Below are 26,678 nucleotides of genomic sequence, written 5' to 3' on the forward strand. Positions count from 1 at the left end.
GCTTCATAGTTCTCTTAGCTAAAAAGCCAGGACTGGATATGGTACATTCCATGCCAGGATACTGGTGACATAGGCTGCCAGCAGATGATCAGGGCTTCATAGTTCTCTTAGCTAAAAAAACAAGCCAGGCCTGGATATGCGACATTCTATGCCAGGATACTGGTGACAATGGCTGCCAGCAGATGATCAGGGCTTCATAGTTCTCTTAGCTAAAAAGCCAGGCCTGAATATGCTACATTCTATGCCAGGATACTTGTGACATAGGGTGCCAGCAGATGATCAGGGCTTCATAGTTCTCTTAGCTAAAAAGCCAGGCCTGGATATGCTACATTCTATGCCAGGATACTGGTGACAATGGCTGCCAGCAGATGATCAGGGCTTCATAGTTCTCTTAGCTAAAAAGCCAGGCCTGAATATGCTACATTCTATGCCAGGATACTGGTGGCATAGGGTGCCAGCAGATTATCAGTGCTTCATAGTTCTCTTAGCTAAAAAGCCAGGACTGGATATGCTACATTCTATGCCAGGATACTGGTGACATAGGGTGACAGCAGATGATCAGGGCTTCATAGTTCTCTTAGCTAAAAAGACAGGACTGGATATGCTAGATACTATGCCAGGATACTGGTGACATAGGATGCCAGCAGGTGGTCGGTGCTTCATAGTTCTCTTACCTAAAAAGCCAGGACTGGTTATGCTACATTCTATGCCAGGATACTGGTGACATAGGCTGCCAGCAGATGATCAGGATTTCATAGTTCTCTTAGCTAAAAAGCCAGGCCTGGATATGCTACATTCTATGCCAGGATACTGGTGACAATGGCTGCCAGCAGATGATCAGGGCTTCAAAGTTCTCTTAGCTAAAAAGCCAGGACTGGATATGCTACATTCTATGCCAGGATACTGGTGACATAGGCTGCCAGCAGATGATCAGGGCTTCATAGTTCTCTTAGCTAAAAAGCCAGGACTAGATATGCTACATTCTATCCCAGGATACTGGTGACATAGGGTGCCAGCAGATGATCAGGGCTTCATAGTTCTCTTAGCTAAAAAGCCAGGCCTGAATATGCTACATTCTATGCCAGGATACTGGTGACATAGGGTGCCAGCAGATGATCAGGGCTTCATAGTTCGCTTAGCTAAAAAGCCAGGCCTGGATATGCTACATTCTATGCCAGGATACTGGTGACAATGGCTGCCAGCAGATGATCAGGGCTTCATAGTTCTCTTAGCTAAAAAGCCAGGCCTGAATATGCTACATTCTATGCCAGGATACTGGTGGCATAGGGTGCCAGCAGATTATCAGTGCTTCATAGTTCTCTTAGCTAAAAAGCCAGGACTGGATATGCTACATTCTATGCCAGGATACTGGTGACATAGGGTGCCAGCAGATGATCAGGACTTCATAGTTCTCTTAGCTAAAAAGCCGGGACTGGATATGCTACATTCTATGCCAGGATACTGGTGACATAGGGTGCCAGCAGATGATCAGTGCTTCATAGTTCTCTTAGCTAAAAAGCCAGGACTGGATATGCTACATTCTATGCCAAGATACTGGTGACAATGGCTGCCAGCAGATGATCAGGGCTTCATAGTTCTCTTAGCTAAAAAGCCAGGCCTGAATATGCTACATTCTATGCCAGGATACTGGTGACATAGGCTGCCAGCAGATGATCAGGGCTTCATAGTTCTCTTAGCTAAAAAGCCAGGACTAGATATGCTACATTCTATCCCAGGATACTGGTGACATAGGCTGCCAGCAGATGATCAGGGCTTCATAGTTCTCTTAGCTAAAAAGCCAGGACTAGATATGCTACATTCTATCCCAGGATACTGGTGACATAGGGTGCCAGCAGACGGTCGGGGCTTCATAGTTCTCTTAGCTAAAAAGCCAGGACTGGATATGCTATATTCTATGCCAGGATACTGGTGACATAGGCTGCCAGCAGATGATCAGGGCTTCATAGTTCTCTTAGCTAAAAAGCCAGGCCTGGATATGCAACATTCTATGCCAGGATACTGGTGACAATGGCTGCCAGCAGATGATCAGGGCTTCATAGTTCTCTTAGCTAAAAAGCCAGGCCTGAATATGCTACATTCTATGCCAGGATACTGGTGACATAGGGTGCCAGCAGATGATCAGTGCTTCATAGTTCTCTTAGCTAAAAATCCAGGACTGGATATGCTACATTCTATGCCAGGATACTGGTGACATAGGTTGCCAGCAGATGAGCAGGGTTTCATACTTCTCTTAGCTAAAAAGCCAGGACTGGATATGCTACATTCTATGCCAGGATATTGGTGACATAGGGTGCCAGCAGATGGTCGGTGCTTCATAGTTCTCTTAGCTAAAAAGCCAGGACTGGATATGCTACATTCCATGCCAGGATACTGGTGACATAGGCTGCCAGCAGATGATCAGGGCTTCATAGTTCTCTTAGCTAAAAAGCCAGGCCTGGATATGCGACATTCTATGCCAGGATATTAGTGACATAGGGTGCCAGCAGATGATCAGTGCTTCATAGTTCTCTTAGCTAAAAAGCCAGGACTGGATATGCTACATTCCATGCCAGGATGCTGGTGACAATGGCTGCCAGCAGATGATCAGGGCTTCATAGTTCTCTGAGCTAAAAAGCCAGGCCTGAATATGCTACATTCTATGCCAGGATACTGGTGACATAGGATGCCAGCAGATGATCAGGGCTTCATAGTTCTCTTAGCTAAAAAGCCAGGCCTGAATATGCTACATTTTATGCCAGGATACTGGTGGCATAGGGTGCCAGCAGATTATCAGTGCTTCATAGTTCTCTTAGCTAAAAAGCCAGGACTGGATATGCTACATTCTATGCCAGGATACTGGTGACATAGGGTGCCAGCAGATGGTCGGTGCTTCATAGTTCTCTTACCTAAAAAGCCAGGACTGGATATGCTACATTCTATGCCAGGATACTGGTGACATAGGCTGCCAGCAGATGATCAGGGCTTCATAGTTCTCTTAGCTAAAAAGCCAGGCCTGGATATGCTACATTCTATGCCAGGATACTGGTGACAATGGCTGCCAGCAGATGATCAGGGCTTCATAGTTCTCTTAGCTAAAAAGCCAGGCCTGAATATGCTACATTCTATGCCAGGATACTGGTGACATAGGGTGCCAGCAGATGATCAGGACTTCATAGTTCTCTTAGCTAAAAAGCCGGGACTGGATATGCTAAATTCTATGCCAGGATACTGGTGACATAGGGTGCCAGCAGATGGTCGGTGCTTCATAGTTCTCTTAGCTAAAAAGCCATGACTGGATATGCTACATTCTATGCCAGGATACTGGTGACATAGGCTGCCAGCAGATGATCAGGGCTTCATAGTTCTCTTAGCTAAAAAGCCAGGCCTGGATATGCTACATTCTATGCCAGGATACTGGTGACAATTGCTGCCAGCAGATGATCAGGGCTTCATAGTTCTCTTAGCTAAAAAGCCAGGCCTGAATATGCTACATTCTATGCCAGGATACTGGTGGCATAGGGTGCCAGCAGATTATCAGTGCTTCATAGTTCTCTTAGCTAAAAAGCCAGGACTGGATATGCTACATTCTATGCCAGGATACTGGTGACATAGGGTGACAGCAGATGATCAGGGCTTCATAGTTCTCTTAGCTAAAAATACAGGACTGGATATGCTAGATACTATGCCAGGATACTGGTGACATAGGGTGCCAGCAGATGGTCGGTGCTTCATAGTTCTCTTACCTAAAAAGCCAGGACTGGATATGCTACATTCTATGCCAGGATACTGGTGACATAGGCTGCCAGCAGATGATCAGGGCTTCATAGTTCTCTTAGCTAAAACGACAGGCCTGGATATGCTACATTCTATGCCAGGATACTGGTGACAATGGCTGCCAGCAGATGATCAAGGCTTCATAGTTCTCCTAGCTAAAAAGCCAGGCCTGAATATGCTACATTCTATGCCAGGATACTGGTGATATAGGGTGCCAGCAGATGATCAGGACTTCATAGTGCTCTTACCCAAAAAGCCAGGACTGGATATGCTACATTCTATGCCAGGATACTGGTGACATAGGCTGCCAGCAGATAATCAGGGCTTCATAGTTCTCTTAGCTAAAAAGACAGGCCTGAATATGCTACATTCTATGCCAGGATACTGGTGACATAGGGTGCCAGCAGATGATCAGTGCTTCATAGTGCTCTTACCCAAAAAGCCAGGACTGGATATGCTACATTCTATGCCAGGATACTGGTGACATAGGCTGCCAGCAGATAATCAGGGCTTCATAGTTCTCTTAGCTAAAAAGACAGGACTGGATATGCTAGATACTATGCCAGGATACTGGTGACATAGGGTGCCAGCAGATGGTCGGTGCTTCATAGTTCTCTTACCTAAAAGGCCAGGACTGGATATGCTACATTCTATGCCAGGATACTGGTGACATAGGCTGCCAGCAGATGATCAGGGCTTCATAGTTCTCTTAGCTAAAAAGCCAGGCCTGAATATGCTACATTCTATGCCAGGATACTGGTGACATAGGGTGCCAGCAGATGATCAGGACTTCATAGTTCTCTTAGCTAAAAAGCCGGGACTGGATATGCTACATTCTATGCCAGGATACTGGTGACATAGGTTGCCAGCAGATGATCAGGGCTTCATAGTTCTCTTAGCTAAAAAGCCAGGCCTGAATATGCTACATTCTATGCCAGGATACTGGTGGCATAGGGTGCCAGCAAATGATCAGTGCTTCATAGTTCTCTTAGCTAAAAAGCCAGGACTGGATATGCTACATTCTATGCCAGAATACTGGTGACATAGGGTGTCAGCAGATGATCAGGGCTTCATAATTCTCTTAGCTAAAAAGCCAGGCCTGGATATGCTACATTCTATGCCAGGATACTGGTGACAATGGCTGCCAGCAGATGATCAGGGTTTCATAGTTCTCTTAGCTAAAAAGCCAGGCCTGAATATGCTACATTCTATGCCAGGATACTGGTGGCATAGGGTGCCAGCAAATGATCAGTGCTTCATAGTTCTCTTAGCTAAAAAGCCAGGACTGGAGATGCTACATTCTATGCCAGGATACTGGTGACATAGGCTGCCAGCAGATGATCAGGGCTTCATAGTTCTCTTAGCTAAAAATACAGGACTGGATATGCTAGATACTATGCCAGGATACTGGTGACATAGGGTGCCAGCAGATGGTCGGTGCTTCATAGTTCTCTTACCTAAAAAGCCAGGACTGGATATGCTACATTCTATGCCAGGATACTGGTGACATAGGCTGCCAGCAGATGATCAGGGCTTCATAGTTCTCTTAGCTAAAACGACAGGCCTGGATATGCTACATTCTATGCCAGGATACTGGTGACAATGGCTGCCAGCAGATGATCAAGGCTTCATAGTTCTCCTAGCTAAAAAGCCAGGCCTGAATATGCTACATTCTATGCCAGGATACTGGTGATATAGGGTGCCAGCAGATGATCAGGACTTCATAGTGCTCTTACCCAAAAAGCCAGGACTGGATATGCTACATTCTATGCCAGGATACTGGTGACATAGGCTGCCAGCAGATAATCAGGGCTTCATAGTTCTCTTAGCTAAAAAGACAGGCCTGAATATGCTACATTCTATGCCAGGATACTGGTGACATAGGGTGCCAGCAGATGATCAGTGCTTCATAGTGCTCTTACCCAAAAAGCCAGGACTGGATATGCTACATTCTATGCCAGGATACTGGTGACATAGGCTGCCAGCAGATAATCAGGGCTTCATAGTTCTCTTAGCTAAAAAGACAGGACTGGATATGCTAGATACTATGCCAGGATACTGGTGACATAGGGTGCCAGCAGATGGTCGGTGCTTCATAGTTCTCTTACCTAAAAGGCCAGGACTGGATATGCTACATTCTATGCCAGGATACTGGTGACATAGGCTGCCAGCAGATGATCAGGGCTTCATAGTTCTCTTAGCTAAAAAGCCAGGCCTGAATATGCTACATTCTATGCCAGGATACTGGTGACATAGGGTGCCAGCAGATGATCAGGACTTCATAGTTCTCTTAGCTAAAAAGCCGGGACTGGATATGCTACATTCTATGCCAGGATACTGGTGACATAGGTTGCCAGCAGATGATCAGGGCTTCATAGTTCTCTTAGCTAAAAAGCCAGGCCTGAATATGCTACATTCTATGCCAGGATACTGGTGGCATAGGGTGCCAGCAAATGATCAGTGCTTCATAGTTCTCTTAGCTAAAAAGCCAGGACTGGATATGCTACATTCTATGCCAGAATACTGGTGACATAGGGTGTCAGCAGATGATCAGGGCTTCATAATTCTCTTAGCTAAAAAGCCAGGCCTGGATATGCTACATTCTATGCCAGGATACTGGTGACAATGGCTGCCAGCAGATGATCAGGGCTTCATAGTTCTCTTAGCTAAAAAGCCAGGCCTGAATATGCTACATTCTATGCCAGGATACTGGTGGCATAGGGTGCCAGCAAATGATCAGTGCTTCATAGTTCTCTTAGCTAAAAAGCCAGGACTGGAGATGCTACATTCTATGCCAGGATACTGGTGACATAGGCTGCCAGCAGATGATCAGGGCTTCATAGTTCTCTTAGCTAAAAAGCCAGGACTGGATATGCTACATTCTATGCCAGGATACTGGTGACATAGGGTGCCAGCAGATGGTCGGTGCTTCATAGTTCTCTTAGCTAAAAAGCCATGACTGGATATGCTACATTCTATGCCAGGATACTGGTGACATAGGCTGCCAGCAGATGATCAGGGCTTCATAGTTCTCTTAGCTAAAAAGCCAGGCATGGATATGCTACATTCTATGCCAGGATACTGGTGACAATTGCTGCCAGCAGATGATCAGGGCTTCATAGTTCTCTTAGCTAAAAAGCCAGGCCTGAATATGCTACATTCTATGCCAGGATACTGGTGGCATAGGGTGCCAGCAGATTATCAGTGCTTCATAGTTCTCTTAGCTAAAAAGCCAGGACTGGATATGCTACATTCTATGCCAGGATACTGGTGACATAGGGTGACAGCAGATGATCAGGGCTTCATAGTTCTCTTAGCTAAAAATACAGGACTGGATATGCTAGATACTATGCCAGGATACTGGTGACATAGGGTGCCAGCAGATGGTCGGTGCTTCATAGTTCTCTTACCTAAAAAGCCAGGACTGGATATGCTACATTCTATGCCAGGATACTGGTGACATAGGCTGCCAGCAGATGATCAGGGCTTCATAGTTCTCTTAGCTAAAACGACAGGCCTGGATATGCTACATTCTATGCCAGGATACTGGTGACAATGGCTGCCAGCAGATGATCAAGGCTTCATAGTTCTCCTAGCTAAAAAGCCAGGCCTGAATATGCTACATTCTATGCCAGGATACTGGTGATATAGGGTGCCAGCAGATGATCAGGACTTCATAGTGCTCTTACCCAAAAAGCCAGGACTGGATATGCTACATTCTATGCCAGGATACTGGTGACATAGGCTGCCAGCAGATAATCAGGGCTTCATAGTTCTCTTAGCTAAAAAGACAGGCCTGAATATGCTACATTCTATGCCAGGATACTGGTGACATAGGGTGCCAGCAGATGATCAGTGCTTCATAGTGCTCTTACCCAAAAAGCCAGGACTGGATATGCTACATTCTATGCCAGGATACTGGTGACATAGGCTGCCAGCAGATAATCAGGGCTTCATAGTTCTCTTAGCTAAAAAGACAGGACTGGATATGCTAGATACTATGCCAGGATACTGGTGACATAGGGTGCCAGCAGATGGTCGGTGCTTCATAGTTCTCTTACCTAAAAGGCCAGGACTGGATATGCTACATTCTATGCCAGGATACTGGTGACATAGGCTGCCAGCAGATGATCAGGGCTTCATAGTTCTCTTAGCTAAAAAGCCAGGCCTGAATATGCTACATTCTATGCCAGGATACTGGTGACATAGGGTGCCAGCAGATGATCAGGACTTCATAGTTCTCTTAGCTAAAAAGCCGGGACTGGATATGCTACATTCTATGCCAGGATACTGGTGACATAGGTTGCCAGCAGATGATCAGTGCTTCATAGTTCTCTTAGCTAAAAAGCCAGGAGTGGATATGCTACATTCTATGCCAGGATACTGGTGACATAGGCTGCCAGCAGATGATCAGGGCTTCATAGTTCTCTTAGCTAAAAAGCCAGGACTGGATATGCTACATTCTATGCCAGGATACTGGTGACATAGGGTGCCAGCAGATGGTCGGTGCTTCATAGTTCTCTTAGCTAAAATGCCAGGACTGGATATGCTACATTCTATGCCAGGATACTGGTGACATAGGCTGCCAGCAGATGATCAGGGCTTTATAGTTCTCTTAGCTAAAAAGCCAGGCCTGGATATGCTACATTCCATGCCAGGATACTGGTGACAATGGCTGCCAGCAGATGATCAGGGCCTCATAGTTCTCTTAGCTAAAAAGCAAGGCCTGGATATGCGACATTCTATGCCAGGATACTGGTGACATAGGGTGACAGCAGATAATCAGGGCTTCATAGTTCTCTTAGCTAAAAAGACAGGACTGGATATGCTAGATACTATGCCAGGATACTGGTGACATAGGGTGCCAGCAGATGGTCGGTGCTTCATAGTTATCTTACCTAAAAAGCCAGGACTGGATATGCTACATTCTATGCCAGGATACTGGTGACATAGGGTGCCAGCAGATGATCAGTGCTTCATAGTTCTCTTAGCTAAAAGGCCAGGACTGGATATGCTACATTCTATGCCAGGATACTGGTGACATAGGCTGCCAGCAGATGATCAGGGCTTCATAGTTCTCTTAGCTAGAAGGCCAGGCCTGGATATGCTACATTCTATGCCAGGATACTGGTGACAATGGCTGCCAGCAGATGATCAGGACTTCATAGTTCTCTTAGCTAAAAAGCCAGGCCTGAATATGCTACTTTCTATGCCAGGATACTGGTGACATAGGGTGCCAGCAGATGATCAGTGCTTCATAGTTCTCTTAGCTAAAAGGCCAGGACCGGATATGCTACATTCTATGCCAGGATACTGGTGACATAGGCTGCCAGCAGATGGTCAGGGCTTCATAGTTCTCTTAGCTAGAAAGCCAGGACTGGATATGCTACATTCAATGCCAGGATACTGGTGACATAGGGTGCCAGCAGATGATCAGTTGTTCATAGTTCTCTTAGCTAAAAAGCCAGGACTGGATATGCTACATTCTATGCCAGGATACTGGTGACATAGGGTGCCAGCAGATGATCAGTGCTTCATAGTTCTCTTAGCTAAAAGGCCAGGACTGGATATGCTACATTCTATGCCAGGATACTGGTGACATAGGCTGCCAGCAGATGATCAGGGCTTCATAGTTCTCTTAGCAGCTAGAAAGCCAGGCCTGGATATGCTACATTCTATGCCAGGATACTGGTGACAATGGCTGCCAGCAGATGATCAGGGCTTCATAGTTCTCTTAGCTAAAAAGCCAGGCCTGAATATGCTACATTCTATGCCAGGATACTGGTGACATAGGGTGCCAGTAGATGATCAGGGCTTCATAGTTCTCTTAGCTAAAAAGCCAGGCCTGAATATGCTACATTCTATGCCAGGATACTGGTGACATAGGGTGCCAGCAGATGATCAGGGCTTCATAGTTCTCTTAGCTAAAAAGCCGGGACTGGATATGCTACATTCTATTCCAGGATACTGGTAACATAGGCTGCCAGAAGATGATCAGTGCTTCATAGTTCTCTTAGCTAAAAAGCCGGGACTGGATATGCTACATGTAAGCGATATTCAATCAACACTACAGCCAAGTCAATGCCTAGTCTGGGATGCTGAGGAAAACGCTTATTAATGTATTTTTACGGCTAGTTCAGTACTCTGGATGACCACCCTTGTATAACACCCCCCTCTTAGAATCCCCCTGACCCCACTGAGCCAAGAAGTAGGTTTGTTTTGCAAATTAAAAGGTTTATTTGAGAATTTAAACAATATATATATATCACACTTTATAATAAATTAATATCTGATAGTACACTTAGACATATGATGTTGATCAACAATGGGTAATCTGGCACTAGCACACTTCTTTACAATCAATGAGGAGTTAGTATAGGATGGATAAAGTAGCAAAAATACTTTTATGATTTCAAGGGAAAAGCAATGAGGAATAAAATGCAGTACAGAAATACTTGATATGATTTTAGCAAAAGATAAGATAATCACTTTTTCTCTGGCAATTCACCCCCCTCCCCTATGCAATGTAAGAAATGGAAGGAGATGGAAAGAGGAGCACACAGTTCTCAGGAATGCAATCAAAGACAATACGAAATTCAGTTCCCCCCCCAGCAAGCTTAGAGGAAACAGGTAGGAGTTTGAAACACAGACCCAAAATGCTTTTAAATGTGATGGCAATGGATGGGAAAATGTGCCAACTGATTCTAATTCCCTCTAGAGATTCAGGGGGAGTGGGAGATGCGTGTTGGTATTAGTTCAGGCTCATTTTAGCAATGCTCTATGAGTTCTTACCAGGTTGCAAACGGATTTTAACAAAAGAAAGAATGAAGCTGCTATTTTGACAAGTGGAGAAATTGAGCCAAAATCGCAAATCGCAGTAAATTCCGCGAGTGTGTGAATCGTGATTGTATTAGGAGTAGGAAGTTGGTTCCAGGCTTGTTGGAAAGCTTAGATTCTAAGCTTTCAGAGGAAAGTTAAATCTCGTTCCTAGCCCAAACGGTTCCAGAGATACGGACGATTAAATAAAGGTAGTTTTTCAGATTTAAAGTAAAACTCAAAATGACAGGTGACAGCTTGCAGCTTTAAAAATGACAGATGACACGATTTCTAGGAGGCAGTTCTACTTAGGTTAAAATAGTTTGGATTAGATTATTTTAACTAAGAGATTGGTTCTGTACAGTTCTGCTAGGTACTCACAATATGAATTTGAAACAGGCCTCGCCACGGATCTGGTCAGGTTTTGGACTAGACTCCGGTTCTGGTCTCGGCACTTCACAGTGATCTGGGTCAGCTCTCTGGTTCTGCTCACAGCGGTCTGGGTCACTCTGGATCTCTGGTCTGGTCTCTGGCAATTGTTCTTGGCAAAAGAATTCAAACAGCTCGCCCGGCTGTGGAATAGTTCGCAAATGATTTTAAGGTTGCTGAGGCCTGCTGAGAAGAGTTCTCAGTTTGTGGGTTTAGGCCCTTGATTTAGGTTCTGAAGTAAAGTTCTGCTCTTTGGAGATTGATGGATTTGAAGTCTGGATCTCTGGATGTGAAGTCGTCGGTCAGCATGCTCTGCAGCAAATGGAATTGAATGTGTCTACCTGTCCCAGCAGTCTCTTTTTATGTGTTTTGAAAATGGGTGTGTGCCTGGGCCTAGCTAAGCCTGCCCCTCTCTACTTGTCATTGGCCCAATTCTCCCCTCTCCCATGATTGGGGGAAGGAAATGGATTGTCCGCGTGATGAAGTCTGTTTATGGGTCAGAGGATCCTCCCCTGGTCAGTTTGCCCACAAATCTATATTTGATTCAAATACATCCTTCCCAAAAATACAATTTGTTGAAATTACATGTGCACATTATATATTCCTTATGGTCCATGCTTGTCCGCCTCTGATCTTCCTAGGGGCTTGCATTCAAAAATGACAACATTTTGCGCTTTTTAACTGGTTTTGCAATATCGGACATTTACCCAAAATTACACACATGTGCGCAAGGAGTATGGACATTAATTGATGAAGTGTCAGATTTTTAACATGCAGACATTTGGAGTGAGACCCTATTTTCCGCTAGCAACCCCCCAGAATACACCACAGGGTCCTAACGCCTATCAAAATGTTCACAGAAAAATCACAAAAATAATTATATTACTTATATAATTCTGACAAGTCCGCACTATGAGTTATCTATCTTTTTAAAATTATGCCCTGGTCAAAAAGGGGTGTGGCTTCCCACATCACAGGGTGGAATAACTGGTTTATCCACTTCCCCCAAGCTCAGCTGCTAGCAGAGGCACTGCCCCTCCCAGTTTCCCCTAAGAGGAAGCCACTTTACGGCCCCCCAATATAACATTTGCCTGAGTCCAGTACAGGCCTTTGTTCAACTCCCTGTAGTCCCCAGCTGCTCCACCCCTAATCTAATCAGAGAGGTGACAACTCCTTTTGGCAAGGGGAGTGGCTGAGCAGGTTTCAACTCCTGTCGGGGGTATTTGTCAGGCAGAATCCAGTTTCATTAAGCCAGGTTTCAGCTAAATGTCACTTTTTGTTCCCAGTTTAAATCACTTACAATTTTTACATATACATTAAATAATTACTTCCTTCAAGTCATTTCAGAATATAGTTTTACATTGTATCCACCTCTTAGCAAGTCTTTCCTTGGTCTGGTTTTGTTTCATTTGTTCAGTTTTACACAAAAGTCTGGTGGTTTTAAAACGCCGGCTTTCTGATAGTGGTGAGTACTGGTAATGCAACCATTTTTGGGATTAAGAAATTGAATTCCCCACAGTTCTGGGTTGCTTTTGGCAATCAGCATTGCCATTCCCAATGGTTTCAGGCTACTGTGTGTAGCCCAATGGTGGTTTTAGGCAGTGCCCTTCTGTGCCCACAACATAGGCAAAAATGGGTGGCAGCCTATTCTTCATGCATTTCCCTGTGCATTTTCTGGGAAGTTCTAGCCATCATGATGTTTTCAATGCCAGTAAGGCACAGTTTTTGTGGTAGGGCTCGGATGCATGAGTAAAAACATCCCACAAGCCCCCCCCCCCTTCTTGCAATGGCCATTCTGATCCATCACAGATGGAACTCGCAAGATCTGGGATGTTTTTCTCATCTTCTTCTGGTAGATGGCACAGTTCAGCATCTTTTCCCCCATCCAGTTGGATCGATCGGTTCTCCTCGCCGGTCCTGATGGGAATATTGGGCGGTACCCCGGGCCCCTCGGGTCTCTGCTCCCGGTCCCCGGTCATCCTCCTTGGTCAGTCTCCATGGTTTCATCTCTCCTAGGATGATAAAGCAAAGCGGCAATACACATCCCTAGACATTTTTCCATCACTATTAATGGTGTGGCGAACATATACATTTTATGAATCAGAAGATATGAACATATACATTTTCTCTTTTAACTTAGGAGACAAGAACATATATATATATATATACAAGGATCACAGAATTTTATATGCTATATGTGGAATATTTTAGGGTTGGAACTGAATTACTCTGGAGCGGCCCCCTCTGGAATTCCAGTGGATTCCTCCAGTTGTTGCAGAGTGTGCCTGGGATGGCAACACTTTAGCTGATTTACATGTACCCACTTGTCTTCCCCCTCTGCCAAACGGCCTTTGGGGATGCGGATCTTGTAGGCCACAGGGGAGATTTTGTCTATAATTTCAAACCGTCCCTTCCATGTAGGCAAAACTTTTCGCTGTTTGGCCTGGTTACTTTGGAAATTGTATAGATAGACCCGATCACCCACCTTATATTCCTTTCGGGTAGTTTTTAAATCATAGTGGGTCTTCATGCTCTCGGCTGATCTTTCTAGATTCCGCTGAGCATAGGCAAAAGCATGCTGAAGGTGTTTCCTTAAATTATCCACATACTCATGAGTTGTGGAGGCATTTATCAGTGTCTGCTCTTGGGTCCTGTAGAGCAGATGCTGGGGAAGCACCATCTTGCGTCCGGTCATCAACTCAAATGGTGACATTTTGGTTGCAGATGAAGGGGTAGATCTGATGGCCATTAGGACCAGAGGTAATCGGATATCCCAACTTGGCCCAGAATCTGCCACAAACTTTTTTAATATGCTCACAATGGTTCGGTTGTATCTCTCCACTGCTCCAGAAGAAGCTGGCCTGTAAGCAATATGTAACTTCCTTTTGACCCCCAGTATCTCCCACATCTTTGTCATTACTTCACTGGTGAAGTGGCTACCCCTGTCTGACTCAATCCTTTGAGGTAGACCAAAACGGGAAAAGATGTGGTTAATCATCAGGGCAGCTGCTGTTTCTGCCTTGCAATTTGGGGCGGGGAGACATTCCACCCACTTGGTAAACATGCATGTAACGGTCAACATGTACTTGTTTCCTCTAGACGAGCGAATCACAGGGCCTACAAAGTCGATTTGCAAATATGACCATGGCAGTGTCATCCCCCTCTTTTGGAGAGGCGCACTGTGTGTGAGGGATGATGGCTGAAATTGTGCACACACAAGACACCCCTTCAAGTATTGGTTGAGGTCCTGCCCCATGTGTGGCCAGTATGCAACCTCTCTTAAGATTTCCAGTGTTGTGTGAAACCCTTGGGATTTCCTTACCAACAAACCGTCTTGGATTCAGAACCTTTTTGGACATTTCATCAACACTCTTAGGTCCTCTTTCCCAATGTAATCGGTATCCGTCAGGGGAAAGTTCTCAGGGTCCTCAAGGTGTTGGTAAAACTTACCAATAATTGGATCCCCCTTCTGAGCTGTAATTAAATCAGCATCAGGGGTCTCCTTACTCAATTGGGCAGTTGAAAGATCATTGTGAGCATTTGTCTGGGACCTAGTGATAGCAGTGACCTGGATTTCCCCTTCCCCCAACAGGGACTCTATTTCTATTAGATCCCCTTGGATGGCCCCGGTTTTGGCCAGCTGATCAGCTAAGTCATTTCCAGTTTTGTCTGGTCCCTCTACTTTGGAATGACCCTTGATCTTTTTCCAGTAGATGGTCAGTCATCCCATTCGATGTGACCAGATCATCAATATTTTGGATTAACTTCCCATGTTTCAGGGGTTTGTTATTAGCACATAACATGCCTCTGGTTTTCCAGTTAACCAGGTGCTCCACGAACCCGTTCCGTACATAATCCGAATCTATGATTATGACCAGTTCGTGGAGTTGATGTTGGACAGCAGTGAGGATGGCCTGATGCACAGCCATTAACTCTGCCACCTGACTACTTCGGGGACCGATTTTGTATCCAGCGGAGGGTTCTGGAAACTCCTTCACCCAGGCATTCCCTACACCGGCCACCAGTTCTATCTCCCCGTTGTTGTCAACATGGTACGAGCATCCATCCACATAGACAGTGGGCATTCCCTCACACTTGTCTTCTTCAAAGACTTTGTGTGGGGAATTAAGGTATGCCTCCATGTTGTCCTTGATTTTTAGACTTTCGTCCTCGAGACAGTTTTCTCTGGCACAATCAACCAAGTCAGCCAGACCTTGCGCGAGGGGAATCTTCTTGTTTTGGCCATATCTGACCTCCACAGGAAAGCCTTGCATTGACAGAATCCAGGAAGTAATTCGGGAATTACTCACATTTCCGGCCCGGATTCTGTCACTCTGGAGATATTGCAGAGGCTGGTGTGGAGTCTCCACTATGATGTGTTCCCCCTGGATAAACAGGCGGTAATTCTTCAATGCCCACACCGTTGCCAGGAGTGCCTTCTTACAATCGTTGAATTTTTCCTCCACCGAAGATAAAGTTTTGCTCGCGTAGAAGATTATTGACCTTGTCATGCTTTTGGCATAATACTGCCGTCAAGCACGTATTAGAGAACCCCGTCTCCAGGAAGAACTCCTGGTTTCTGACAGGGTAAGCTAGGCAAGGCGCTTGTGAGAGGCTTCTTTTGAGTTGTCTTACTGCCTCAGATTGTTCTGGACCCCATTCCCACTTGACCCCCCCCTTCAAGAGATGAATCAGGGGTCTAGTGATGTCTGCGTAGCCTTCAATGAACTTTCTGCTGTAATTAGTCAGTCCAAGGAGGCTCCTTAGTTCCCGCAGAGTTGTGGGGTCTTTCAGTTTCTGGAGTGCTTCCACTTTCTTTTCTTGGGGACAGAGACCCTGAGGAGTAATCTCATGCCCCAAGAAATTAACACGGGTTCTACACCACTGTGCTTTCTGAAAGGAAAGTTTTGCTCCAGCGGCCCTCAATTGTGTCAGAACATAACGTATCTCCTCTATGTGTTCCTCCACAGATGAACTTTTGATGAGGACATCATCTACATAAGCCAGGTTACCCCTCGCACCCAGGTCGGGCATGGCCTTATGTAGCAAAATGTTGAATTCATTGCCGGAGTTGAGGTATCCGAAGGGAGTACTGGTCCAGGTGTACTGCTGACCCCCAAAGGTAAAAGCCAGTTTGTATTGGTCCTCCCTACTGACAGGCACGGTCCAGTATCCATTGGTCAGGTCTATTGCAGTGAATACTTGTGACCCTTGAATCTGGGCCAGCCCCTGGTCAATGTAGGGTGGAGGCCATCGGGAAGTATGGACCCGTTTGTTGAGCTCCCTAAGGTCGGCGCAGAGTCTCCACTGGCCGTTTGGCTTCAATATTCCCAGCACCGGATTATTGAAAGTGCTGTGGACTGGACGGATTATTCCCCGGGACTCAAGGTTCTTAATTATTTCAGTAAGGGACTCCATGGATGCGAGAGGCAAGCGATATTGCTTCACAAACACTGGAGTCATTCCAGGGTCCGTGGGAATTGTTGTGGTGTGGATGTCGGTGCGACCACAGTCATATGAGTCTACCGCAAAGAGATCTTGGAAATCCAAGAAAACTTGTTTCAACTTTTGCTTCTGTTCCAGAGTCACACAGGCATCAGCTAGGTTGACTCTCTCTTCCACCATCTGCCTGAAGCCTGGAAAGACTTCTGGTTTGGCTATCTCAGCGGCCTCCTCCAGCTGGGTGGAGAAGTCCCTGGTCAGAGTGCTGATTTGTACTGGAGGCTTCAGGTGGGAAAGGCAGCCCTCCTGGACCTGGAAAATCACCTCATCCCTCCTGAAGTCACAAGTCACATCTTCCTTACCATAAGGGCAAGAAGTGTACACCAGGAAGTTCCCTCATGCCGGGTGAAAATCCTGTCTGGTGTTGTATTGTCATCACTGTCACTGTCAAAACAGTCCTTGGGGATTGGTCCTAACAGTTCATTTCCTAGATCAATGGAAAAATGTCAGTCATCAACCGCTATTCCAATAATGGTGCCTGCGGCTAGAGTAATACTCTGTAAGTTGCTGTTATCCACCTCTATTGGAATGGTGTCATGTTCTATGTTGACTAATGGTGTTGGGTTTACCCCCAACCCTTGTTGTTGGAGAGAAGCATTTAGATGAATATAAGCATCAGGGTTTTTCAATTTTTATCCTCTTTTAACTTTCACTTCCATGGAGAATTGTCGGGTCCTTTCTGGGATGGTGACTTCCTCTTTAATCTGAATTTCAACTGCATAAGGTAGCAATTGAGCTGACCTAAATGCTTTTTCTGAATCATCAAAGCCCATGGGATTATCCGCTAATCGGGACCAAGCTTTGAAGTTTATTAGGTCCAAACTAATGGCAAAGCGATTGAGAATGTCACTGCCTAAGTAAAAGGTGGCAGTGACGTCTCGCACGACCCAACAATTATGGACTATGCTCTTGTTGCCAATTGAGATTTTGAGCATACACCTGCTTGGCAGGAGATGTTTGGAATTAGGTGCTTCCAGGTCCATTTCCCATTTGTCTATCAGTTTGAATGTGGGAATGGCTGGATCTTTTGGGAGTTGGCGGAACATGGCTTCGCTGATGAAGCTCTTACCGTTGTTCACACACACTCGAGCGAGAACAGAGTCCTTCCCATCATTTAACTGAACAGGGATGAACAACTGCTCTCCAATTTGCTGAATATCAGTCAGGCTCTGAGCTGATTTCACATCTTTCTGGACTATAGGAGTGGGAGTTTCTGATTGTGGATTAGTAAAGAATTTCAGGGTGTTTCCTTCCAGTGTGGAATACCACCTTAAACTGGAAGGAAGGTTGATTTTCAGAAATAGAGAGGACCCCCCATCACCAGTCTGTTGTCCTACTGCTATTATTGTCACGTCTCGAATTTGGTTGTTCTGGAAGTGAAATTCTACTTGATCAGATTTTTGTTCGACCATGTGGCAGGTGCCGTTTAAACTAACATGGTTGACACTCTGTTTTAATTTTATTGGTCGGCTAGTCTGGGTCCAGAGGACCTTGTTTACACAATCTATTAGGGGTGACAACCTTCTCAGGAGGTCATTCCCTAGTAAACAAGGGGTGCCCTCTGGAGTCACTACTATGACCGGGTGTTTCACCTTGTGTCGCCCAATTTTAATGTCCAAGTCTGCAGTCCCCTCAACGGGAATTTCCTTCCCGTCAAAGTTCTGCAGTTGTCCAGGAAGAGAGGTGAGAGGAATTCGGTAATTCTCCCCCCTTCCTGCATTTAGTTCCTCAAAGGCCCTTTTGGACAGAAGGGTAGCTTGGGATCCAGTGTCCACCAGTGCCAAAATTGTACCCTGCCCCTGTACTTGTACCGGGGCATAGTATCTTCCCTCCTTCTCCTCAAGGGGGCACAGATAATGCACATTTTTGGACAACTGGTGGGCTAACTTTCTGGTTTTGGACATTGCTAGCGAAGAGATTTGGGCAGAATTCTGTGGAGAGCCTTAGGAATCTGAAAGAAAAAGTTGGCAACTGGAGATCAGAGCCATTGTGGGTTCCCCTGGTTCCGGTTCTGGGCCGCCCCACCCTTTTTGGAGGCAGTCATCAGGATGGGTTTGACCCTTGGGATTTTGGTATTGTCGGTTCTGGGATGAGATGATGGGTGGCGGTAGCTCAGTCTCCACATCTCCCCAGTCTGGATTGGAATCCCTTCGGACCCATTTTTCCTTGGGAGGAGTTCCCCCATCTCTGAAGGAGAAGATCCTTTTCCCAGGATCTTCTGAGGATCCCTCTCCCTCAAATTGGAAGACCTGTACCTCCTCCACAAAGTGGGTCTGTTTGGGTCCTTTGTTTCTCCTACCCCCCCTCTGCTCCTTGGGAGGCAGGCTTTCAGGGGTAGGAGATTTTGTTTCCGGTTCCTGGTTTTCCAGGGGCTGTTTACAAGTTGTGAAGGAGGCTTCCTCCAAGGCTTTACACCCCCCTTCCCCTTGTGCCTCCTCCTTGGGAACCGGTGGGTTATCAGGGTTCTGCCCCCGTCATTGTTCTGGAGCACCAGGTCCAGAGTTTGGGGCATTCTGCGGTGGCATGCTCATCTGAGGGTTCTGTTGAGCCCTCAGTATGTGACCCAGATCCCGTGCCATATTTTGGACCTGGCGCTCAAGTTGTGAAACCCGCTCAGGCTGATACGGGGCTCTATTTTCTCCCCTGGGCTGATCCCGGGAAGGGTAGCTATCCCTTCTCTGGTAGTACCCCTGGTTGGGAAGATTTTGGCACCCCTCCACCCTTGGCCTCCCCTCTCCCGGATTAGGTTGTCTGGGCTCAGGAAATTGGGGAAAGAAGGATGGATGATTTTGGGGCTGGAAATTGGGCGGATACCTGGGGAAAAAGTTCTGCCCAGGATTTGGAGAATTTCTGCCCTCCTGGGGGAAGTTAGGAGGGAAGTTCCCCGGGTCAGGTGCTTGGCTGGATCCCCCCCCTTGGGCTGGAGGAGTCCGCACATAACCCAGGATTGGTCGGTTTCCCTTGTAGCGGGGACTTACATAGTCAGGGGAGCGGGGGACCCCATTTGTGGGACTACCTCCTTGACTCCCTGTCTGTGACTGGCCCGAGGGCCTTCTGGGCTGTGAATTATTTGGTGCAGGCAGGTTTTTAGGCCCCCCCATCTCCAAATCTAAAACGGGGCAACCTTTACCTCTGCCACCTTGGCAGCAGCAGGGGTGCTGTTGGTTTTGGGGTTTTTCGGCGCGTTAATTTTATTTTCGATAGGCTTCTGCACCTCATAGATCCGGGTAGCCTGTTCAATGACCCAGTCTAAAGATCTTTTCTCATGAAAATCTCTCACGAGCTGGGTCATTATGTATTTGGGTAAGGCATGGAAAAACGTATTGATAAATTCTCTGCTATCCGTGCGCACCCTTCTGGTGGTCTGCGCAAAAGCACGCTTTAATTCTTGCACAAACTCTTGTGGGGCCTGATCCTCCCCACATTGCAAATTGTAGGCTGCCTTGCGAGCCTCTTGAGGATTTCTGTGCACAGAAAAATGTTTCAAGATGGCCACCCTGTATGTGGACCACCTTGAATGGTTTTGATCCTCCGCCCCGCAAAGAAACTGGAGTATTCTGGTGAGAAGGTCCACTTTACATATTGAATACAGCTTTGGCTGTCCTTCAAATGGAAAGTCTCCATCATTTGCTCATAGAGCTCCAAGTGTTCCCAAACAGAATACTTGGCGTTCTTATGATAAGGCGTGATGACACTCCTTATTGCCTTTATTTGTTTCAATGGGTCTTTAAGCAAGGCCCTTTTTGCCTTATTGGCCTTTTTGGTTCGGGTAACCCTGGTCCATTCATCCTCCGACTCAGAAGCGCTGCTCTCAGAGGTGCCCGTCTGATCTTCCAGGTTTTCCCAGATTCTGCGAGCCTGGGAATGGCTGGCGGAATGTGGGGACCTGGTCTCCTGTGTCCTGTAATGCTCAGAGGAGTCTTCAGATCCCTCCTTGCTGCCAGGATTTGATGGGTACCCCCCCCCACTGACCTAACTGGGCAGAGGTTTTCAGGATGCCCTTAATGGGCCTACTCTCCTTGGGTTCCCCACTAAATTGCACTGTGCTTGGGTGCCCATACCCGTATGCCCGCCCATCCATTCCTGGGAGGTACTGGCCTATGAGCCCCATACTTCTAGCTGGATAGTAATCTGCCATCCCCATGGCCCTGGGCTCATGTGCGCGAGGGGACATGGGGGTGGCAGAGTCCAGGGACTGGGAGAGATGAAGGCCTCTGGTACTAGGGCTCCTGAGGTTATGCTCAGGAGTTTCTCTTTCCCAGCGAACCTCATCTCTATCCGCCCCTGCTTCCTGTTGCAAAGCAAGAGCCTGCGCTTTCAGTTCCTCAGTTAAAGCCTTACTAGACTCTATCAGTCTCTCCTGCATGGCTACCTGTTGCTGGAGCCTATCATTTTGCTGACAGAGAGCCTCATTTTCTCTCTGTGCCTCCTGATTGGTCCTGGAGTACTGGGCCAGTCTCTGCTGCAGGAGGGTTACCTCCCCAGACCCATCCCTACTGGCCAGCTCCTTTCTTGCCAGAGCATCCTCCACCCTCCTGGTGTGCTCTAACAAGTTCTGGTGTTCTTTTTGGAGGTCACCCAGTCCCTGGAGGGCCAGGTGATTTTCTTCCATTTTCCTTTTTAAGTGGCAGACTTCCTGGCCTAAGGTATCCCTTTCCTGACTAAGAGCCTGCATCTGTGCCGCCAGGTCGTCCCTTTGCCTTTGGGAGGCACCAGCTTTCTGGCGCTCCTGATCAAACTCTGCCTGGTTATCCAGGTCTTTCAGAATCAATTTATTGCTTTCCTCTTTCTCTCTGTCTAATCGAATTTGCAGAGTGGCTACCTGCTCTGTGCATGCCCTGTTGAGTCCAGTTGTTGCTCCAGCTTTTTCTGGCTCTGCAGAAGGGAGTCCAAACCTTCTTGGTACTCCTTCTGCAAGGCCAGAAATCTGGTATCCTGGTCAGCCTTCTCCTGTTGCAGGATACACATGTCCTCTTTGATTCTAATGAGATACTGTCTGCTCTCCTTTTCTGACTCCTGGCTCCTCTGCAGCCTCTGCTCAGAAGAGACCAGGTCAGATTGGGCCTTCTCTAACGCCATCTGTTGCCTATTTGCCAGATCATGGCCTTCAGCACATTTATTCTGTATGACTCCCATATACAGGTACAAGTATGCTGCTATCCTGGCAATCTTGTTATGTTCCTCTTTGGCTTTAGGGGCCATATATAGTTCACTCAGGGCCACATGTAGGAGACCCTGATCTCTCCATATATCTGAACCTGTTTCAGTGACCTGTTGCGCGATTGCCTGCAACCAGACCGTTTGGTCCTGATGAGTCCACTCACCTCTCACAAATAGCTTATGTAAGAGGTGCTCCCTCGCTATTTTCATGTCTACCAAGGTCGTCATACTAGAAATTGATTTCCGTCCTGACTTACAGAAATTAGTATTTTATTTTTGCAAAACAGACCTTTCCCTTAGAGCGTCCTTTTGAGGAGTGCTTTAGCGTGGTGATCCGACCGGATGTATGTATCTTGTCAGTTAGCACACTGTATTAATCTGCACAAGTGATAGATCTAATCCGGAATCCCCGGCTCGAGCCCCCACTTTTGTGAGCGATATTCAATCAACACTACAGCCAAGTCAATGCCTAATCTGGGATGCTGAGGAAAACCCTTATTAATGTATGTTTACGTCTAGTTCAGTACTCTGGATGACCACCCTTGTATAACACCCCCCTCTTAGAATCCCCCTGACCCCACTGAGCCAAGAAGTAGGTTTGTTTTGCAAATTAAAAGGTTTATTTGAGAATTTAAACAATATATATATATCACACTTTATAATAAATTAATATCTGATAGTACACTTAGACATATGATGTTGATCAACAGTGGGTAATCTGGCACTAGCACACTTCTTTACAATCAATGAGGAGTTAGTATAGGATGGATAAAGTAGCAAAAATACTTTTATGATTTCAAGGGAAAAGCAATGAGGAATAAAATGCAGTACAGAAATACTTGATATGATTTTAGCAAAAGATAAGATAATCACTTTTTCTCTGGCAATTCACCCCTCTCCCCTATGCAATGTAAGAAATGGAAGGAGATGGAAAGAGGAGCACACAGTTCTCAGGAATGCAATCAAAAACGAAATTCAGTTCCCCCCCAGCAAGCTTAGAGGAAACAGGTAGGAGTTTGAAACACAGGCCCAAAATGCTTTTAAATGTGATGGCAATGGATGGGAAAATGTGCCAACTGATTCTAATTCCCTCTAGAGATTCAGGGGGAGTGAGAGATGCGTGTTGGTATTAGTTCAGGCTTACTTTAGCAATGCTCTATGAGTTATTACCAGGTTGCAAACGGATTTTAACAAAAGAAAGAATTGAGCTGCTATTTTGACAAGTGGAGAAATTGAGCCAAAATCGCAAATCGTGGTAAATTTCGCGAGTGCGTGAATCGTGATTGCGGAAAAAGTATAAGGAGTAGGAAGTCGGTTCTAAGCTTGATGGAAAGCTTAGATTCTAAATCTCGTTCCTAGCCCAAACGGTTCCAGAGATACGGACGATTAAATAAAGGTAGTTTTTCGGATTTAAAGTAAAACTCAAAATGACAGGTGACAGCTTGCAGCTTTAAAAATGACAGATGACACGATTTCTAGGAGGCAGTTCTACTTAGGTTAAAATAGTTTGGATTAGATTATTTTAACTAAGAGCTTGGTTCTGCACAGTTCTGCTAGGTACTCAAATATAAATTTGAAATAGGCCTCGCCACGGATCTGGTCAGGTTTTGTACTGGACTCCGGTTCTGGTCTCGGCACTTCACAGTGATCTGGGTCAGCTCTCTGGTTCTGCTCACAGCGGTCTGGTCACTCTGGATCTCTGGTCTGGTCTCTGGCAATTGTTCTTGGCAAAAGAATTCAAACAGCTCGCCCGGCTGTGGAATAGTTCGCAAATGATTTTAAGGTTGCTGAGGCCTGCTGAGAAGAGTTCTCAGTTTGTGGGTTTAGGCCCTTGCTTTAAGTTCTGAAGTAAAGTTCTGGTCTTTGGAGATTGATGGATTTGAAGTCTGGATCTCTGGATGTGAAGTCGTCGGTCAGCATGCTCCGCAGCAAATGGAATTGAATGTGTCTACCTGTCCCAGCAGTCTCTTTTTATGTGTTTTGAAAATGGGTGTGTGCCTGGGCCTAGCTAAGCCTGCCCCTCTCTACTTGTCATTGGCCCAATTCTCCCCTCTCCCATGATTGGGGGAAGGAAATGGATTGTCAGCATGATGAAGTCTGTTTATGGGTCAGAGGATCCTCCCCTGGTCAGTTTGCCCACAAATCTATATTTGATTCAAATACATCCTTCCCAGATATACATTTTGTTGAAATTACATGTGCACATTATATATTCCTTATGGTCCATGCTTGTCCGCCTCTGATCTTCCTGGGGGCTTGCATTAAAAAATGACAACATTTTGCGCTTTTTAACTGGTTTTGCAATATCGGACATTTACCCAAAATTACACACATGTGCGCAAGGAGTATGGACATTAATTGATGAAGTGTCAGATTTTTAACATGCAGACATTTGGAGTGAGACCCTATTTTCCGCTAGCAACCCCTCAGAATACACCACAGGGTCCTAACGCCTCTCAAAATGTTCACAGAAAAATCACAAAAATAATTATATTACTTATATAATTCTGACAAGTCCGCACTATGAGTTATCTATCTTTTTAAAATTATGCCCTGGTCAAAAAGGGGTGTGGCTTCCCACATCACAGGGTGGAATAACTGGTTTATCCACTTCCCCCAAGCTCAGCTGCTAGCAGAGGCACTGCCCCTCCCAGTTTCTCCTAAGAGGAAGCCACTTTACGGCCCCCCAATATAACATTTGCCTGAGTCCAGGACAGGCCTTTGTTCAACTCCCTGTAGTCCCCAGCTGCTCCACCCCTAATCTAATCAGAGAGGTGACAGCTCCTTTTGGCAAGGGGAGTGGCTGAGCAGGTTTCAACTCCTGTCGGGGGTAGTTGTCAGGCAGAATCCAGTTTCATTAAGCCAGGTTTCAGCTAAATGTCACTTTTTGTTCCCAGTTTAAATCACTTACAATTTTTACATATACATTAAATAATTACTTCCTTCAAGTCATTTCAGAATATAGTTTTACATTGTATCCACCTCTTAGCAAGTCTTTCCTTGGTCTGGTTTTGTTTCATTTGTTCAGTTTTACACAAAAGTCTGGTGGTTTTAAAACGCCGGCTTTCTGATAGTGGTGAGTACTGGTAATGCAACCATTTTTGGGATTAAGAAAATGAATTTCCCACAGTTCTGGGTTGCTTTTGGCAATCAGCATTGCCATTCCATAGGCAAAAATGGGTGGCAGCCTATTCTTCATGCATTTCCCTGTGCATTTTCTGGGAAGTTCTGGCCATCATGATGTTTTCAATGCCAGTAAGGCACAGTTTTTGTGGTAGGGCTCGGATGCATGGGTAAAAACATCCCAAAAGCCCCCCCTACTTGCGATGGCCATTCTGATCCTTCACAGATGGAACTCGCAAGATCTGGGATGTTTTTCTCATCTTCTTCCGGTAGATGGCACAGTTCAGCATCTTTTCCCCCATCCAGTTGGATCGATCGGTTCTCCTCGCCGGTCCTGATGGGAATATTGGGCGGTACATATAAGAACATATATATATATATACAAGGATCACAGAATTTTATATGCTATATGTGGAATATTTTAGGGTTGGAACTGAATTACTCTGGAGCGGCCCCCTCTGGGATTCCAGTGGATTCCTCCAGTTGTTGCAGAGTGCGCCTGGGATGGCAACACTTTAGCTGATTTATATGTACCCACTTGTCTTCCCCCTCTGCCAAACCGCCTTTGGGGATGCGGATCTTGTAGGCCACAGGGGAGATTTTGTCTATAATTTCAAACGGTCTCTTCCATGTAGGCAAAACTTTTCGCTGTTTGGCCTGGTTCCTTTGGAAATTGTATAGATAGACCCGATCACCCACCTTATATTCCTTTCGGGTAGTTTTTAAATAATAGTGGGTCTTCATGCTCTCGGCTGATCTTTCTAGATTCCGCTGAGCATAGGCAAAAGCATGCTGAAGGTGTTTCCTTAAATTCTCCACATACTCATGAGTTGTGGAGGCATTTATCAGTGTCTGCTCTTGGGTCCTGTAGAGCAGATGCTGGGGAAGCACCATCTTGCGTCCGGTCATCAACTCAAATGGTGACATTTTGGTTGCAGATGAAGGGGTAGATCTGATGGCCATTAGGACCAGAGGTAATCGGATATCCCAACTTGGCCCAGAATCTGCCACAAACTTTTTTAATATGCTCACAATGGTTCGGTTGTATCTCTCCACTGCTCCAGAAGAAGCTGGCCTGTAAGCAATATGTAACTTCCTTTTGACCCCCAGTATCTCCCACATCTTTGTCATTACTTCACTGGTGAAGTGGCTACCCCTGTCTGACTCATAGGGTGCCAGCAGATGATCAGGGCTTCATAGTTCTCTTAGCTAAAAAGCCGGGACTGGATATGCTACATTCTACGCCAGGATACTGGTGACATAGGGTGCCAGCAGATGATCAGTGCTTCATAGTTCTCTTAGCTAAAAGCCAGGACTGGATATGCTACATTCTATGCAATGATACTGGTGATATAGGGTGCCATATGCTACATTCTATGCAAGGATACTGGTGATATAGGGTGCCAGCAGATGATCAGGGCTTCATAGTAGTGTTATATTTTATCTACTCAATAAGAACTTAGCACACTTGTTCCCATTCTCTCACTCATGAATATACCTTTGCCTGGACTTCTGCATCAATTGAATCTCATGTCTTATTATGTACCTGGATCATGTGTCTTATGTAATACTCTGCATGAACTGAAACATGTAACCATATTCTTGACCACTACCGCCCTGATACCCCTGGGTCAGGTGCGCTATACAAGTAAAATAAGCAAACAAACAAATATAGTTCTTTTAGCTAAAAAGCCAGAACTGGAAATGCTACATTCTATGCCAGGATATTGGTGACAAAGGTTGCCAGCAGATGATCAGTTCATGATCAGCTCTTTAGAAGAATCCTTAGTAAATGGTATCTCCAGTGGTGCCATCTATTTTAACAATGTTACAGGAGGAGGGATTGGTCTTAAATATGCAATCTTTTCCATTCC

At 45.9% G+C, this 26,678-nt stretch overlaps 1 protein-coding gene across 13 annotated transcripts in view; it reads left to right on the top strand.

Annotated features, from left to right (window-relative positions):
• NFIX (nuclear factor I X) overlaps nucleotides 1–26,678 on the top strand; it is a 2,606,865-nt gene that overhangs the window by 2,119,133 nt on the left and 461,054 nt on the right. The gene's annotated exons all lie outside the window — the stretch shown is intronic.

The sequence above is a fragment of the Ambystoma mexicanum genome, chromosome 3q (assembly GCF_040938575.1).
Source record: "Ambystoma mexicanum isolate Mex_15411 chromosome 3q, UKY_AmexF1_1, whole genome shotgun sequence".
Classification (NCBI taxonomy): Eukaryota; Metazoa; Chordata; class Amphibia; order Caudata; family Ambystomatidae; genus Ambystoma; species Ambystoma mexicanum.